The sequence below is a fragment of the Leuresthes tenuis genome, unplaced genomic scaffold (assembly GCF_036924035.1).
Source record: "Leuresthes tenuis unplaced genomic scaffold, fLeuTen1.0.hap1 SCAF_9, whole genome shotgun sequence".
NCBI classification, from domain to species: domain Eukaryota; kingdom Metazoa; phylum Chordata; class Actinopteri; order Atheriniformes; family Atherinopsidae; genus Leuresthes; species Leuresthes tenuis.
Window position 1 is genome coordinate 25607303 of NW_027325363.1, and position 12649 is coordinate 25619951.

The 12649-nt window shown below is 45.4% G+C and overlaps 7 non-coding genes across 7 annotated transcripts; all 7 read right to left on the bottom strand.

Moving 5' to 3' along the window:
* Positions 1 to 2342: 2342 nt before the first annotated feature.
* Positions 2343 to 2414, bottom strand: trnap-agg (transfer RNA proline (anticodon AGG)). The gene has a single exon. It is a non-coding gene; the product is annotated as a tRNA-Pro (tRNA).
* A 1609-nt stretch (positions 2415 to 4023) lies between these two features.
* On the bottom strand, positions 4024 to 4095 carry trnap-cgg (transfer RNA proline (anticodon CGG)). The gene has a single exon. It is a non-coding gene; the product is annotated as a tRNA-Pro (tRNA).
* A 1609-nt stretch (positions 4096 to 5704) lies between these two features.
* On the bottom strand, positions 5705 to 5776 carry trnap-cgg (transfer RNA proline (anticodon CGG)). The gene has a single exon. It is a non-coding gene; the product is annotated as a tRNA-Pro (tRNA).
* A 1609-nt stretch (positions 5777 to 7385) lies between these two features.
* Positions 7386 to 7457, bottom strand: trnap-cgg (transfer RNA proline (anticodon CGG)). Its single transcript has one exon. It is a non-coding gene; the product is annotated as a tRNA-Pro (tRNA).
* Positions 7458 to 9066: 1609 nt separating this feature from the next.
* On the bottom strand, positions 9067 to 9138 carry trnap-cgg (transfer RNA proline (anticodon CGG)). The gene has a single exon. It is a non-coding gene; the product is annotated as a tRNA-Pro (tRNA).
* A 1609-nt stretch (positions 9139 to 10747) lies between these two features.
* Positions 10748 to 10819, bottom strand: trnap-cgg (transfer RNA proline (anticodon CGG)). Its single transcript has one exon. It is a non-coding gene; the product is annotated as a tRNA-Pro (tRNA).
* Positions 10820 to 12428: 1609 nt separating this feature from the next.
* trnap-cgg (transfer RNA proline (anticodon CGG)) lies at positions 12429 to 12500 on the bottom strand. The gene has a single exon. It is a non-coding gene; the product is annotated as a tRNA-Pro (tRNA).
* Positions 12501 to 12649: the final 149 nt, after the last annotated feature.

Sequence of the window (12649 nt, forward strand, 5' to 3'; positions counted from 1 at the left end):
AAGAGATCCCAGTACTGAACCTTGGGGGACCCCTGTGGCGAGGTGGTGCGCTGCAGAAGTTTGACCAAGCCAGGATACTTTGAATGACCCACCAGTGAGGTATGATTCAAACCAGTAGTGTGCTCTCCTTGTGGTGCCCATGCTAGAGAGTATGGACAAAAGGATACTGTGGTTGACAGTATCAAATGCAGCCGATAAGTCGAGCAGGATAAGGACAGAGGACTCAGCTGTCGCTCTGGCTTCTTTTAAGGCTTCTGTCACAGCCAACAGAGCCGTTTCGGTGGAGTGTCCACTTTTAAACCCAGATTGGTTTGGGTCAAGGAGGTTGTTATGTGAGAGGTAATCAGTGACCTTTAAGACGGAACAGGTTCCACATCTCCACTTTTCTGCCTTCAAACAACTTAGGAATGAGTGGTAGAATTTTGAGCTGTATTGCCCTTTGATACCAAGTGCATTTGTGGGTATTTTTATTGTCATAATTGTTCATTCAACCCTTCTTTTTCACAGTTCCAGATAAGAAGTTAATTTAAGAAGGACTTGAATGAACTTAGGAATGAGTGGTGGAGCTTTGAGCTGTATTGCCCTTTGATACCAAATGCAACCCTTCTTCTTCACAGTAAAATAGGACACACAAGGTCAGAAAAGCTGGGAAGGACTCATCCGGGATGTGAACGCGGGACCTCTCCCACCCTAAGCGAAAATCATACCCCTAGACCAACGAGCCAAAAACAGCACTTTTCTGCCTTTCATGAAAGCAGGCGGACAGCCTACATGGCCACAGAATGGGAGTATGTGATTGCTTTCTTTCTTCTTTGACTTTTCCAGAGCAATGAGCCTATATTGTTTGGAGCTGTAGCAGTTGGCTCTCTCTTCACTCAACATGAGTGAAGTTATTAGGGACGTACACTGAAGAGCCCAAGAAAACTCCTGAGACCAATGAGCCAATACTCACCCGCCAGGTTCCACCAACTCACCACCACCTAAACTCAAGTTATATTTGATCAACAAGCCCAACTTTCAGACAGAACAGGTTCCACATCTCCATTTTTCTGCCATTGATCTTCTTGAGTTCATGTCAGCAATCGGGTATCCTAAACAATCATCATGTCATTTGGATTGCATCCTAATTAGATTGTGGATGGAGGTTCTAGCTCCTATCGTCACTTCTGCACTTGAACATCTCAGTGCGTCTCTTTCAATTTTTTATGTACTACAGGCCTCTAAGCCAGGAGCAATCAGTCCATGTTTTGAAAAGCCCAATCTCCATGCTGAGTGGTATGTTGGGTTAGGTATGGTCTGATCTTTCTTATGTTTAGCAATGCAAAGCGGCATGACCGAGCAACCGAGGAAACGTAATCTTTGAAGGTTAGGTGGTCATCAATCATGACACCCAAGGTTCTAGCAACCTTTGATGGAGCAAGAGATAGGGATTCAGATTGGATGGAGATGCTGTGTTGCATGGTTGGTTTGGCTGGGAAGACAAGCAGTTCAGTTTTTGGGAGGTTAAGTTGGAGGTGATGGTCTTTCATCCATCTTGATATGTCAGAGAGACAATCTGAGATTCGTGCTGAGACCGTGTGGTCGTTAGGTGGGAATGACAGATAGAGCTGGGTATCATCAGCATAGCATTGGTATGAGATTCCATGTGATCGGATGATCTGTCCCAGTGAGTTGGTGTATATGGCAAAGAGAAGAGATCCCAGTACTGAACCTTGGGGGACCCCTGTGGTGAGGTGGTGCGCTGCAGAAGTTTGACCAAGCCAGGATACTTTGAATGACCGACCAGTGAGGTATGATTCAAACCAGTAGTGTGCTCTCCTTGTGGTGCCCATGCTAGAGAGTATGGACAAAAGGATACTGTGGTTGACAGTATCAAATGCAGCCGATAAGTCGAGCAGGATAAGGACAGAGGACTCAGCTGTCGCTCTGGCTTCTTTTAAGGCTTCTGTCACAGCCAACAGAGCCGTTTCGGTGGAGTGTCCACTTTTAAACCCAGATTGGTTTGGGTCAAGGAGGTTGTTATGTGAGAGGTAATCAGTGACCTTTAAGACGGAACAGGTTCCACATCTCCACTTTTCTGCCTTCAAGCAACTTAGGAATGAGTGGTAGAGCTTTGAGCTGTATTGCCCTTTGATACCAAGTGCATTTGTGGGTGTTTTTATTGTCGTAATTGTTCATTCAACCCTTCTTTTTCACAGTTCTAGATGAGAAGTTCATTTAAGAAGGACTTGAAGGAACTTAGGAATGAGTGGTGGAGCTTTGAGCTGTATTGCCCTTTGATACCAAATGCAACCCTTCTTCTTCACGGTAAAGCAGAGAGACAAGGACAGAAAAACTGGGAAGGGCTCATCCGGGATTTGAACCCGGGACCTCTCGCACCCTAAGCGAGAATCATACCCCTAGACCAACGAGCCAAAAACAGCACTGTTTTGCCTTTCATCAGAGCATGCAAACAGCTGACAAGGCCACAGAATTCGGGGAATTTGTGATTGCTTTCTGTCTTCTTTGACTTTTCCAGAGCAATGAGCCTATATTGTTTGGAGCTGTAGCAGTTGGCTCTCTCAACATGAGTGAAGTTATTAGGGACGTACACTGAAGAGCCCACAAAAACTCCTGAGACCAATGAGCCAATACTCACCCGCCAGGTTCCACCAACTCACCACCACCTAAACTCAAGTTATATTTGATCAACAAGCCCAACTTTCAGACAGAACAGGTTCCACATCTCCATTTTTCTGCCATTGATCTTCTTGAGTTCATGTCAGCAATCGGGTATCCTAAACAATCATCATGTCATTTGGATTGCATCCTAATTAGATTGTGGATGGAGGTTCTAGCTCCTATCGTCACTTCTGCACTTGAACATCTCAGTGCGTCTCTTTCAATTTTGTATGTACTACAGGTCTCTAAGCCAGGTGCAATCAGTCCATGTTTTGAAAAACCCAATCTCCATGCTGAATGGTATGTTGGGTTAGGTATGGTCTGATCTTTCTTATGTTTAGCAATGCAAAGCGTTATGACCGAGCAACCGAGGAAACGTAATCTTTGAAGGTTAGGTGGTCATCAATCATGACAGCCAAGGTTCTAGCAACCTTTGATGGAGCAAGAGATAGGGATTCAGATTGGATGGAGATGCTGTGTTGCATGGTTGGTTTGGCTGGGAAGACAAGCAGTTCAGTTTTTGGGAGGTTAAGTTGGAGGTGATGTCATCCATCTTGATATGTCAGAGAGACAATCTGAGATTCGTGCTGAGACCGTGTGGTCGTTAGGTGGGAATGACAGATAGAGCTGGGTATCATCAGCATAGTATTGGTATGAGATTCCATGTGATCGGATGATCTGTCCCAGTGAGTTGGTGTATATGGCAAAGAGAAGAGATCCCAGTACTGAACCTTGGGGGACCCCTGTGGCGAGGTGGTGCGCTGCAGAAGTTTGACCAAGCCAGGATACTTTGAATGACCCACCAGTGAGGTATGATTCAAACCAGTAGTGTGCTCTCCTTGTGGTGCCCATGCTAGAGAGTATGGACAAAAGGATACTGTGGTTGACAGTATCAAATGCAGCCGATAAGTCGAGCAGGATAAGGACAGAGGACTCAGCTGTCGCTCTGGCTTCTTTTAAGGCTTCTGTCACAGCCAACAGAGCCGTTTCGGTGGAGTGTCCACTTTTAAACCCAGATTGGTTTGGGTCAAGGAGGTTGTTATGTGAGAGGTAATCAGTGACCTTTAAGACGGAACAGGTTCCACATCTCCACTTTTCTGCCTTCAAGCAACTTAGGAATGAGTGGTAGAGCTTTGAGCTGTATTGCCCTTTGATACCAAGTGCATTTGTGGGTGTTTTTATTGTCGTAATTGTTCATTCAACCCTTCTTTTTCACAGTTCCAGATAAGAAGTTAATTTAAGAAGGACTTGAAGGAACTTAGGAATGAGTGGTGGAGCTTTGAGCTGTACTGCCCTTTGATACCAAATGCAACCCTTCTTCTTCACGGTAAAGCAGAGAGACAAGGTCAGAAAAACTTGGAAGGGCTCATCCGGGATTTGAACCCGGGACCTCTCGCACCCGAAGCGAGAATCATACCCCTAGACCAACGAGCCAAAAACAGCACTGTTTTGCCTTTCATCAGAGCATGCGAACAGCTGACAAGGCCACAGAATTCGGGGAATTTGTGATTGCTTTCTGTCTTCTTTGACTTTTCCAGAGCAATGAGCCTATATTGTTTGGAGCTGTAGCAGTTGGCTCTCTCAACATGAGTGAAGTTATTAGGGACGTACACTGAAGAGCCCACAAAAACTCCTGAGACCAATGAGCCAATACTCACCCGCCAGGTTCCACCAACTCACCACCACCTAAACTCAAGTTATATTTGATCAACAAGCCCAACTTTCAGACAGAACAGGTTCCACATCTCCATTTTTCTGCCATTGATCTTCTTGAGTTCATGTCAGCAATCGGGTATCCTAAACAATCATCATGTCATTTGGATTGCATCCTAATTAGATTGTGGATGGAGGTTCTAGCTCCTATCGTCACTTCTGCACTTGAACATCTCAGTGCGTCTCTTTCAATTTTGTATGTACTACAGGTCTCTAAGCCAGGTGCAATCAGTCCATGTTTTGAAAAACCCAATCTCCATGCTGAATGGTATGTTGGGTTAGGTATGGTCTGATCTTTCTTATGTTTAGCAATGCAAAGCGTTATGACCGAGCAACCGAGGAAACGTAATCTTTGAAGGTTAGGTGGTCATCAATCATGACAGCCAAGGTTCTAGCAACCTTTGATGGAGCAAGAGATAGGGATTCAGATTGGATGGAGATGCTGTGTTGCATGGTTGGTTTGGCTGGGAAGACAAGCAGTTCAGTTTTTGGGAGGTTAAGTTGGAGGTGATGTCATCCATCTTGATATGTCAGAGAGACAATCTGAGATTCGTGCTGAGACCGTGTGGTCGTTAGGTGGGAATGACAGATAGAGCTGGGTATCATCAGCATAGTATTGGTATGAGATTCCATGTGATCGGATGATCTGTCCCAGTGAGTTGGTGTATATGGCAAAGAGAAGAGATCCCAGTACTGAACCTTGGGGGACCCCTGTGGCGAGGTGGTGCGCTGCAGAAGTTTGACCAAGCCAGGATACTTTGAATGACCCACCAGTGAGGTATGATTCAAACCAGTAGTGTGCTCTCCTTGTGGTGCCCATGCTAGAGAGTATGGACAAAAGGATACTGTGGTTGACAGTATCAAATGCAGCCGATAAGTCGAGCAGGATAAGGACAGAGGACTCAGCTGTCGCTCTGGCTTCTTTTAAGGCTTCTGTCACAGCCAACAGAGCCGTTTCGGTGGAGTGTCCACTTTTAAACCCAGATTGGTTTGGGTCAAGGAGGTTGTTATGTGAGAGGTAATCAGTGACCTTTAAGACGGAACAGGTTCCACATCTCCACTTTTCTGCCTTCAAGCAACTTAGGAATGAGTGGTAGAGCTTTGAGCTGTATTGCCCTTTGATACCAAGTGCATTTGTGGGTGTTTTTATTGTCGTAATTGTTCATTCAACCCTTCTTTTTCACAGTTCCAGATAAGAAGTTAATTTAAGAAGGACTTGAAGGAACTTAGGAATGAGTGGTGGAGCTTTGAGCTGTACTGCCCTTTGATACCAAATGCAACCCTTCTTCTTCACGGTAAAGCAGAGAGACAAGGTCAGAAAAACTTGGAAGGGCTCATCCGGGATTTGAACCCGGGACCTCTCGCACCCGAAGCGAGAATCATACCCCTAGACCAACGAGCCAAAAACAGCACTGTTTTGCCTTTCATCAGAGCATGCGAACAGCTGACAAGGCCACAGAATTCGGGGAATTTGTGATTGCTTTCTGTCTTCTTTGACTTTTCCAGAGCAATGAGCCTATATTGTTTGGAGCTGTAGCAGTTGGCTCTCTCAACATGAGTGAAGTTATTAGGGACGTACACTGAAGAGCCCACAAAAACTCCTGAGACCAATGAGCCAATACTCACCCGCCAGGTTCCACCAACTCACCACCACCTAAACTCAAGTTATATTTGATCAACAAGCCCAACTTTCAGACAGAACAGGTTCCACATCTCCATTTTTCTGCCATTGATCTTCTTGAGTTCATGTCAGCAATCGGGTATCCTAAACAATCATCATGTCATTTGGATTGCATCCTAATTAGATTGTGGATGGAGGTTCTAGCTCCTATCGTCACTTCTGCACTTGAACATCTCAGTGCGTCTCTTTCAATTTTGTATGTACTACAGGTCTCTAAGCCAGGTGCAATCAGTCCATGTTTTGAAAAACCCAATCTCCATGCTGAATGGTATGTTGGGTTAGGTATGGTCTGATCTTTCTTATGTTTAGCAATGCAAAGCGTTATGACCGAGCAACCGAGGAAACGTAATCTTTGAAGGTTAGGTGGTCATCAATCATGACAGCCAAGGTTCTAGCAACCTTTGATGGAGCAAGAGATAGGGATTCAGATTGGATGGAGATGCTGTGTTGCATGGTTGGTTTGGCTGGGAAGACAAGCAGTTCAGTTTTTGGGAGGTTAAGTTGGAGGTGATGTCATCCATCTTGATATGTCAGAGAGACAATCTGAGATTCGTGCTGAGACCGTGTGGTCGTTAGGTGGGAATGACAGATAGAGCTGGGTATCATCAGCATAGTATTGGTATGAGATTCCATGTGATCGGATGATCTGTCCCAGTGAGTTGGTGTATATGGCAAAGAGAAGAGATCCCAGTACTGAACCTTGGGGGACCCCTGTGGCGAGGTGGTGCGCTGCAGAAGTTTGACCAAGCCAGGATACTTTGAATGACCCACCAGTGAGGTATGATTCAAACCAGTAGTGTGCTCTCCTTGTGGTGCCCATGCTAGAGAGTATGGACAAAAGGATACTGTGGTTGACAGTATCAAATGCAGCCGATAAGTCGAGCAGGATAAGGACAGAGGACTCAGCTGTCGCTCTGGCTTCTTTTAAGGCTTCTGTCACAGCCAACAGAGCCGTTTCGGTGGAGTGTCCACTTTCAAACCCAGATTGGTTTGGGTCAAGGAGGTTGTTATGTGAGAGGTAATCAGTGACCTTTAAGACGGAACAGGTTCCACATCTCCACTTTTCTGCCTTCAAGCAACTTAGGAATGAGTGGTAGAGCTTTGAGCTGTATTGCCCTTTGATACCAAGTGCATTTGTGGGTGTTTTTATTGTCGTAATTGTTCATTCAACCCTTCTTTTTCACAGTTCCAGATAAGAAGTTAATTTAAGAAGGACTTGAAGGAACTTAGGAATGAGTGGTGGAGCTTTGAGCTGTACTGCCCTTTGATACCAAATGCAACCCTTCTTCTTCACGGTAAAGCAGAGAGACAAGGTCAGAAAAACTTGGAAGGGCTCATCCGGGATTTGAACCCGGGACCTCTCGCACCCGAAGCGAGAATCATACCCCTAGACCAACGAGCCAAAAACAGCACTGTTTTGCCTTTCATCAGAGCATGCGAACAGCTGACAAGGCCACAGAATTCGGGGAATTTGTGATTGCTTTCTGTCTTCTTTGACTTTTCCAGAGCAATGAGCCTATATTGTTTGGAGCTGTAGCAGTTGGCTCTCTCAACATGAGTGAAGTTATTAGGGACGTACACTGAAGAGCCCACAAAAACTCCTGAGACCAATGAGCCAATACTCACCCGCCAGGTTCCACCAACTCACCACCACCTAAACTCAAGTTATATTTGATCAACAAGCCCAACTTTCAGACAGAACAGGTTCCACATCTCCATTTTTCTGCCATTGATCTTCTTGAGTTCATGTCAGCAATCGGGTATCCTAAACAATCATCATGTCATTTGGATTGCATCCTAATTAGATTGTGGATGGAGGTTCTAGCTCCTATCGTCACTTCTGCACTTGAACATCTCAGTGCGTCTCTTTCAATTTTGTATGTACTACAGGTCTCTAAGCCAGGTGCAATCAGTCCATGTTTTGAAAAACCCAATCTCCATGCTGAATGGTATGTTGGGTTAGGTATGGTCTGATCTTTCTTATGTTTAGCAATGCAAAGCGTTATGACCGAGCAACCGAGGAAACGTAATCTTTGAAGGTTAGGTGGTCATCAATCATGACAGCCAAGGTTCTAGCAACCTTTGATGGAGCAAGAGATAGGGATTCAGATTGGATGGAGATGCTGTGTTGCATGGTTGGTTTGGCTGGGAAGACAAGCAGTTCAGTTTTTGGGAGGTTAAGTTGGAGGTGATGTCATCCATCTTGATATGTCAGAGAGACAATCTGAGATTCGTGCTGAGACCGTGTGGTCGTTAGGTGGGAATGACAGATAGAGCTGGGTATCATCAGCATAGTATTGGTATGAGATTCCATGTGATCGGATGATCTGTCCCAGTGAGTTGGTGTATATGGCAAAGAGAAGAGATCCCAGTACTGAACCTTGGGGGACCCCTGTGGCGAGGTGGTGCGCTGCAGAAGTTTGACCAAGCCAGGATACTTTGAATGACCCACCAGTGAGGTATGATTCAAACCAGTAGTGTGCTCTCCTTGTGGTGCCCATGCTAGAGAGTATGGACAAAAGGATACTGTGGTTGACAGTATCAAATGCAGCCGATAAGTCGAGCAGGATAAGGACAGAGGACTCAGCTGTCGCTCTGGCTTCTTTTAAGGCTTCTGTCACAGCCAACAGAGCCGTTTCGGTGGAGTGTCCACTTTTAAACCCAGATTGGTTTGGGTCAAGGAGGTTGTTATGTGAGAGGTAATCAGTGACCTTTAAGACGGAACAGGTTCCACATCTCCACTTTTCTGCCTTCAAGCAACTTAGGAATGAGTGGTAGAGCTTTGAGCTGTATTGCCCTTTGATACCAAGTGCATTTGTGGGTGTTTTTATTGTCGTAATTGTTCATTCAACCCTTCTTTTTCACAGTTCCAGATAAGAAGTTAATTTAAGAAGGACTTGAAGGAACTTAGGAATGAGTGGTGGAGCTTTGAGCTGTACTGCCCTTTGATACCAAATGCAACCCTTCTTCTTCACGGTAAAGCAGAGAGACAAGGTCAGAAAAACTTGGAAGGGCTCATCCGGGATTTGAACCCGGGACCTCTAGCACCCGAAGCGAGAATCATACCCCTAGACCAACGAGCCAAAAACAGCACTGTTTTGCCTTTCATCAGAGCATGCGAACAGCTGACAAGGCCACAGAATTCGGGGAATTTGTGATTGCTTTCTGTCTTCTTTGACTTTTCCAGAGCAATGAGCCTATATTGTTTGGAGCTGTAGCAGTTGGCTCTCTCAACATGAGTGAAGTTATTAGGGACGTACACTGAAGAGCCCACAAAAACTCCTGAGACCAATGAGCCAATACTCACCCGCCAGGTTCCACCAACTCACCACCACCTAAACTCAAGTTATATTTGATCAACAAGCCCAACTTTCAGACAGAACAGGTTCCACATCTCCATTTTTCTGCCATTGATCTTCTTGAGTTCATGTCAGCAATCGGGTATCCTAAACAATCATCATGTCATTTGGATTGCATCCTAATTAGATTGTGGATGGAGGTTCTAGCTCCTATCGTCACTTCTGCACTTGAACATCTCAGTGCGTCTCTTTCAATTTTGTATGTACTACAGGTCTCTAAGCCAGGTGCAATCAGTCCATGTTTTGAAAAACCCAATCTCCATGCTGAATGGTATGTTGGGTTAGGTATGGTCTGATCTTTCTTATGTTTAGCAATGCAAAGCGTTATGACCGAGCAACCGAGGAAACGTAATCTTTGAAGGTTAGGTGGTCATCAATCATGACAGCCAAGGTTCTAGCAACCTTTGATGGAGCAAGAGATAGGGATTCAGATTGGATGGAGATGCTGTGTTGCATGGTTGGTTTGGCTGGGAAGACAAGCAGTTCAGTTTTTGGGAGGTTAAGTTGGAGGTGATGTCATCCATCTTGATATGTCAGAGAGACAATCTGAGATTCGTGCTGAGACCGTGTGGTCGTTAGGTGGGAATGACAGATAGAGCTGGGTATCATCAGCATAGTATTGGTATGAGATTCCATGTGATCGGATGATCTGTCCCAGTGAGTTGGTGTATATGGCAAAGAGAAGAGATCCCAGTACTGAACCTTGGGGGACCCCTGTGGCGAGGTGGTGCGCTGCAGAAGTTTGACCAAGCCAGGATACTTTGAATGACCCACCAGTGAGGTATGATTCAAACCAGTAGTGTGCTCTCCTTGTGGTGCCCATGCTAGAGAGTATGGACAAAAGGATACTGTGGTTGACAGTATCAAATGCAGCCGATAAGTCGAGCAGGATAAGGACAGAGGACTCAGCTGTCGCTCTGGCTTCTTTTAAGGCTTCTGTCACAGCCAACAGAGCCGTTTCGGTGGAGTGTCCACTTTCAAACCCAGATTGGTTTGGGTCAAGGAGGTTGTTATGTGAGAGGTAATCAGTGACCTTTAAGACGGAACAGGTTCCACATCTCCACTTTTCTGCCTTCAAGCAACTTAGGAATGAGTGGTAGAGCTTTGAGCTGTATTGCCCTTTGATACCAAGTGCATTTGTGGGTGTTTTTATTGTCGTAATTGTTCATTCAACCCTTCTTTTTCACAGTTCCAGATAAGAAGTTAATTTAAGAAGGACTTGAAGGAACTTAGGAATGAGTGGTGGAGCTTTGAGCTGTACTGCCCTTTGATACCAAATGCAACCCTTCTTCTTCACGGTAAAGCAGAGAGACAAGGTCAGAAAAACTTGGAAGGGCTCATCCGGGATTTGAACCCGGGACCTCTCGCACCCGAAGCGAGAATCATACCCCTAGACCAACGAGCCAAAAACAGCACTGTTTTGCCTTTCATCAGAGCATGCGAACAGCTGACAAGGCCACAGAATTCGGGGAATTTGTGATTGCTTTCTGTCTTCTTTGACTTTTCCAGAGCAATGAGCCTATATTGTTTGGAGCTGTAGCAGTTGGCTCTCTCAACATGAGTGAAGTTATTAGGGACGTACACTGAAGAGCCCACAAAAACTCCTGAGACCAATGAGCCAATACTCACCCGCCAGGTTCCACCAACTCACCACCACCTAAACTCAAGTTATATTTGATCAACAAGCCCAACTTTCAGACAGAACAGGTTCCACATCTCCATTTTTCTGCCATTGATCTTCTTGAGTTCATGTCAGCAATCGGGTATCCTAAACAATCATCATGTCATTTGGATTGCATCCTAATTAGATTGTGGATGGAGGTTCTAGCTCCTATCGTCACTTCTGCACTTGAACATCTCAGTGCGTCTCTTTCAATTTTGTATGTACTACAGGTCTCTAAGCCAGGTGCAATCAGTCCATGTTTTGAAAAACCCAATCTCCATGCTGAATGGTATGTTGGGTTAGGTATGGTCTGATCTTTCTTATGTTTAGCAATGCAAAGCGTTATGACCGAGCAACCGAGGAAACGTAATCTTTGAAGGTTAGGTGGTCATCAATCATGACAGCCAAGGTTCTAGCAACCTTTGATGGAGCAAGAGATAGGGATTCAGATTGGATGGAGATGCTGTGTTGCATGGTTGGTTTGGCTGGGAAGACAAGCAGTTCAGTTTTTGGGAGGTTAAGTTGGAGGTGATGTCATCCATCTTGATATGTCAGAGAGACAATCTGAGATTCGTGCTGAGACCGTGTGGTCGTTAGGTGGGAATGACAGATAGAGCTGGGTATCATCAGCATAGTATTGGTATGAGATTCCATGTGATCGGATGATCTGTCCCAGTGAGTTGGTGTATATGGCAAAGAGAAGAGATCCCAGTACTGAACCTTGGGGGACCCCTGTGGCGAGGTGGTGCGCTGCAGAAGTTTGACCAAGCCAGGATACTTTGAATGACCCACCAGTGAGGTATGATTCAAACCAGTAGTGTGCTCTCCTTGTGGTGCCCATGCTAGAGAGTATGGACAAAAGGATACTGTGGTTGACAGTATCAAATGCAGCCGATAAGTCGAGCAGGATAAGGACAGAGGACTCAGCTGTCGCTCTGGCTTCTTTTAAGGCTTCTGTCACAGCCAACAGAGCCGTTTCGGTGGAGTGTCCACTTTTAAACCCAGATTGGTTTGGGTCAAGGAGGTTGTTATGTGAGAGGTAATCAGTGACCTTTAAGACGGAACAGGTTCCACATCTCCACTTTTCTGCCTTCAAGCAACTTAGGAATGAGTGGTAGAGCTTTGAGCTGTATTGCCCTTTGATACCAAGTGCATTTGTGGGTGTTTTTATTGTCGTAATTGTTCATTCAACCCTTCTTTTTCACAGTTCCAGATAAGAAGTTAATTTAAGAAGGACTTGAAGGAACTTAGGAATGAGTGGTGGAGCTTTGAGCTGTACTGCCCTTTGATACCAAATGCAACCCTTCTTCTTCACGGTAAAGCAGAGAGACAAGGTCAGAAAAACTTGGAAGGGCTCATCCGGGATTTGAACCCGGGACCTCTCGCACCCGAAGCGAGAATCATACCCCTAGACCAACGAGCCAAAAACAGCACTGTTTTGCCTTTCATCAGAGCATGCGAACAGCTGACAAGGCCACAGAATTCGGGGAATTTGTGATTGCTTTCTGTCTTCTTTGACTTTTCCAGAGCAATGAGCCTATATTGTTTGGAGCTGTAGCAGTTGGCTCTCTC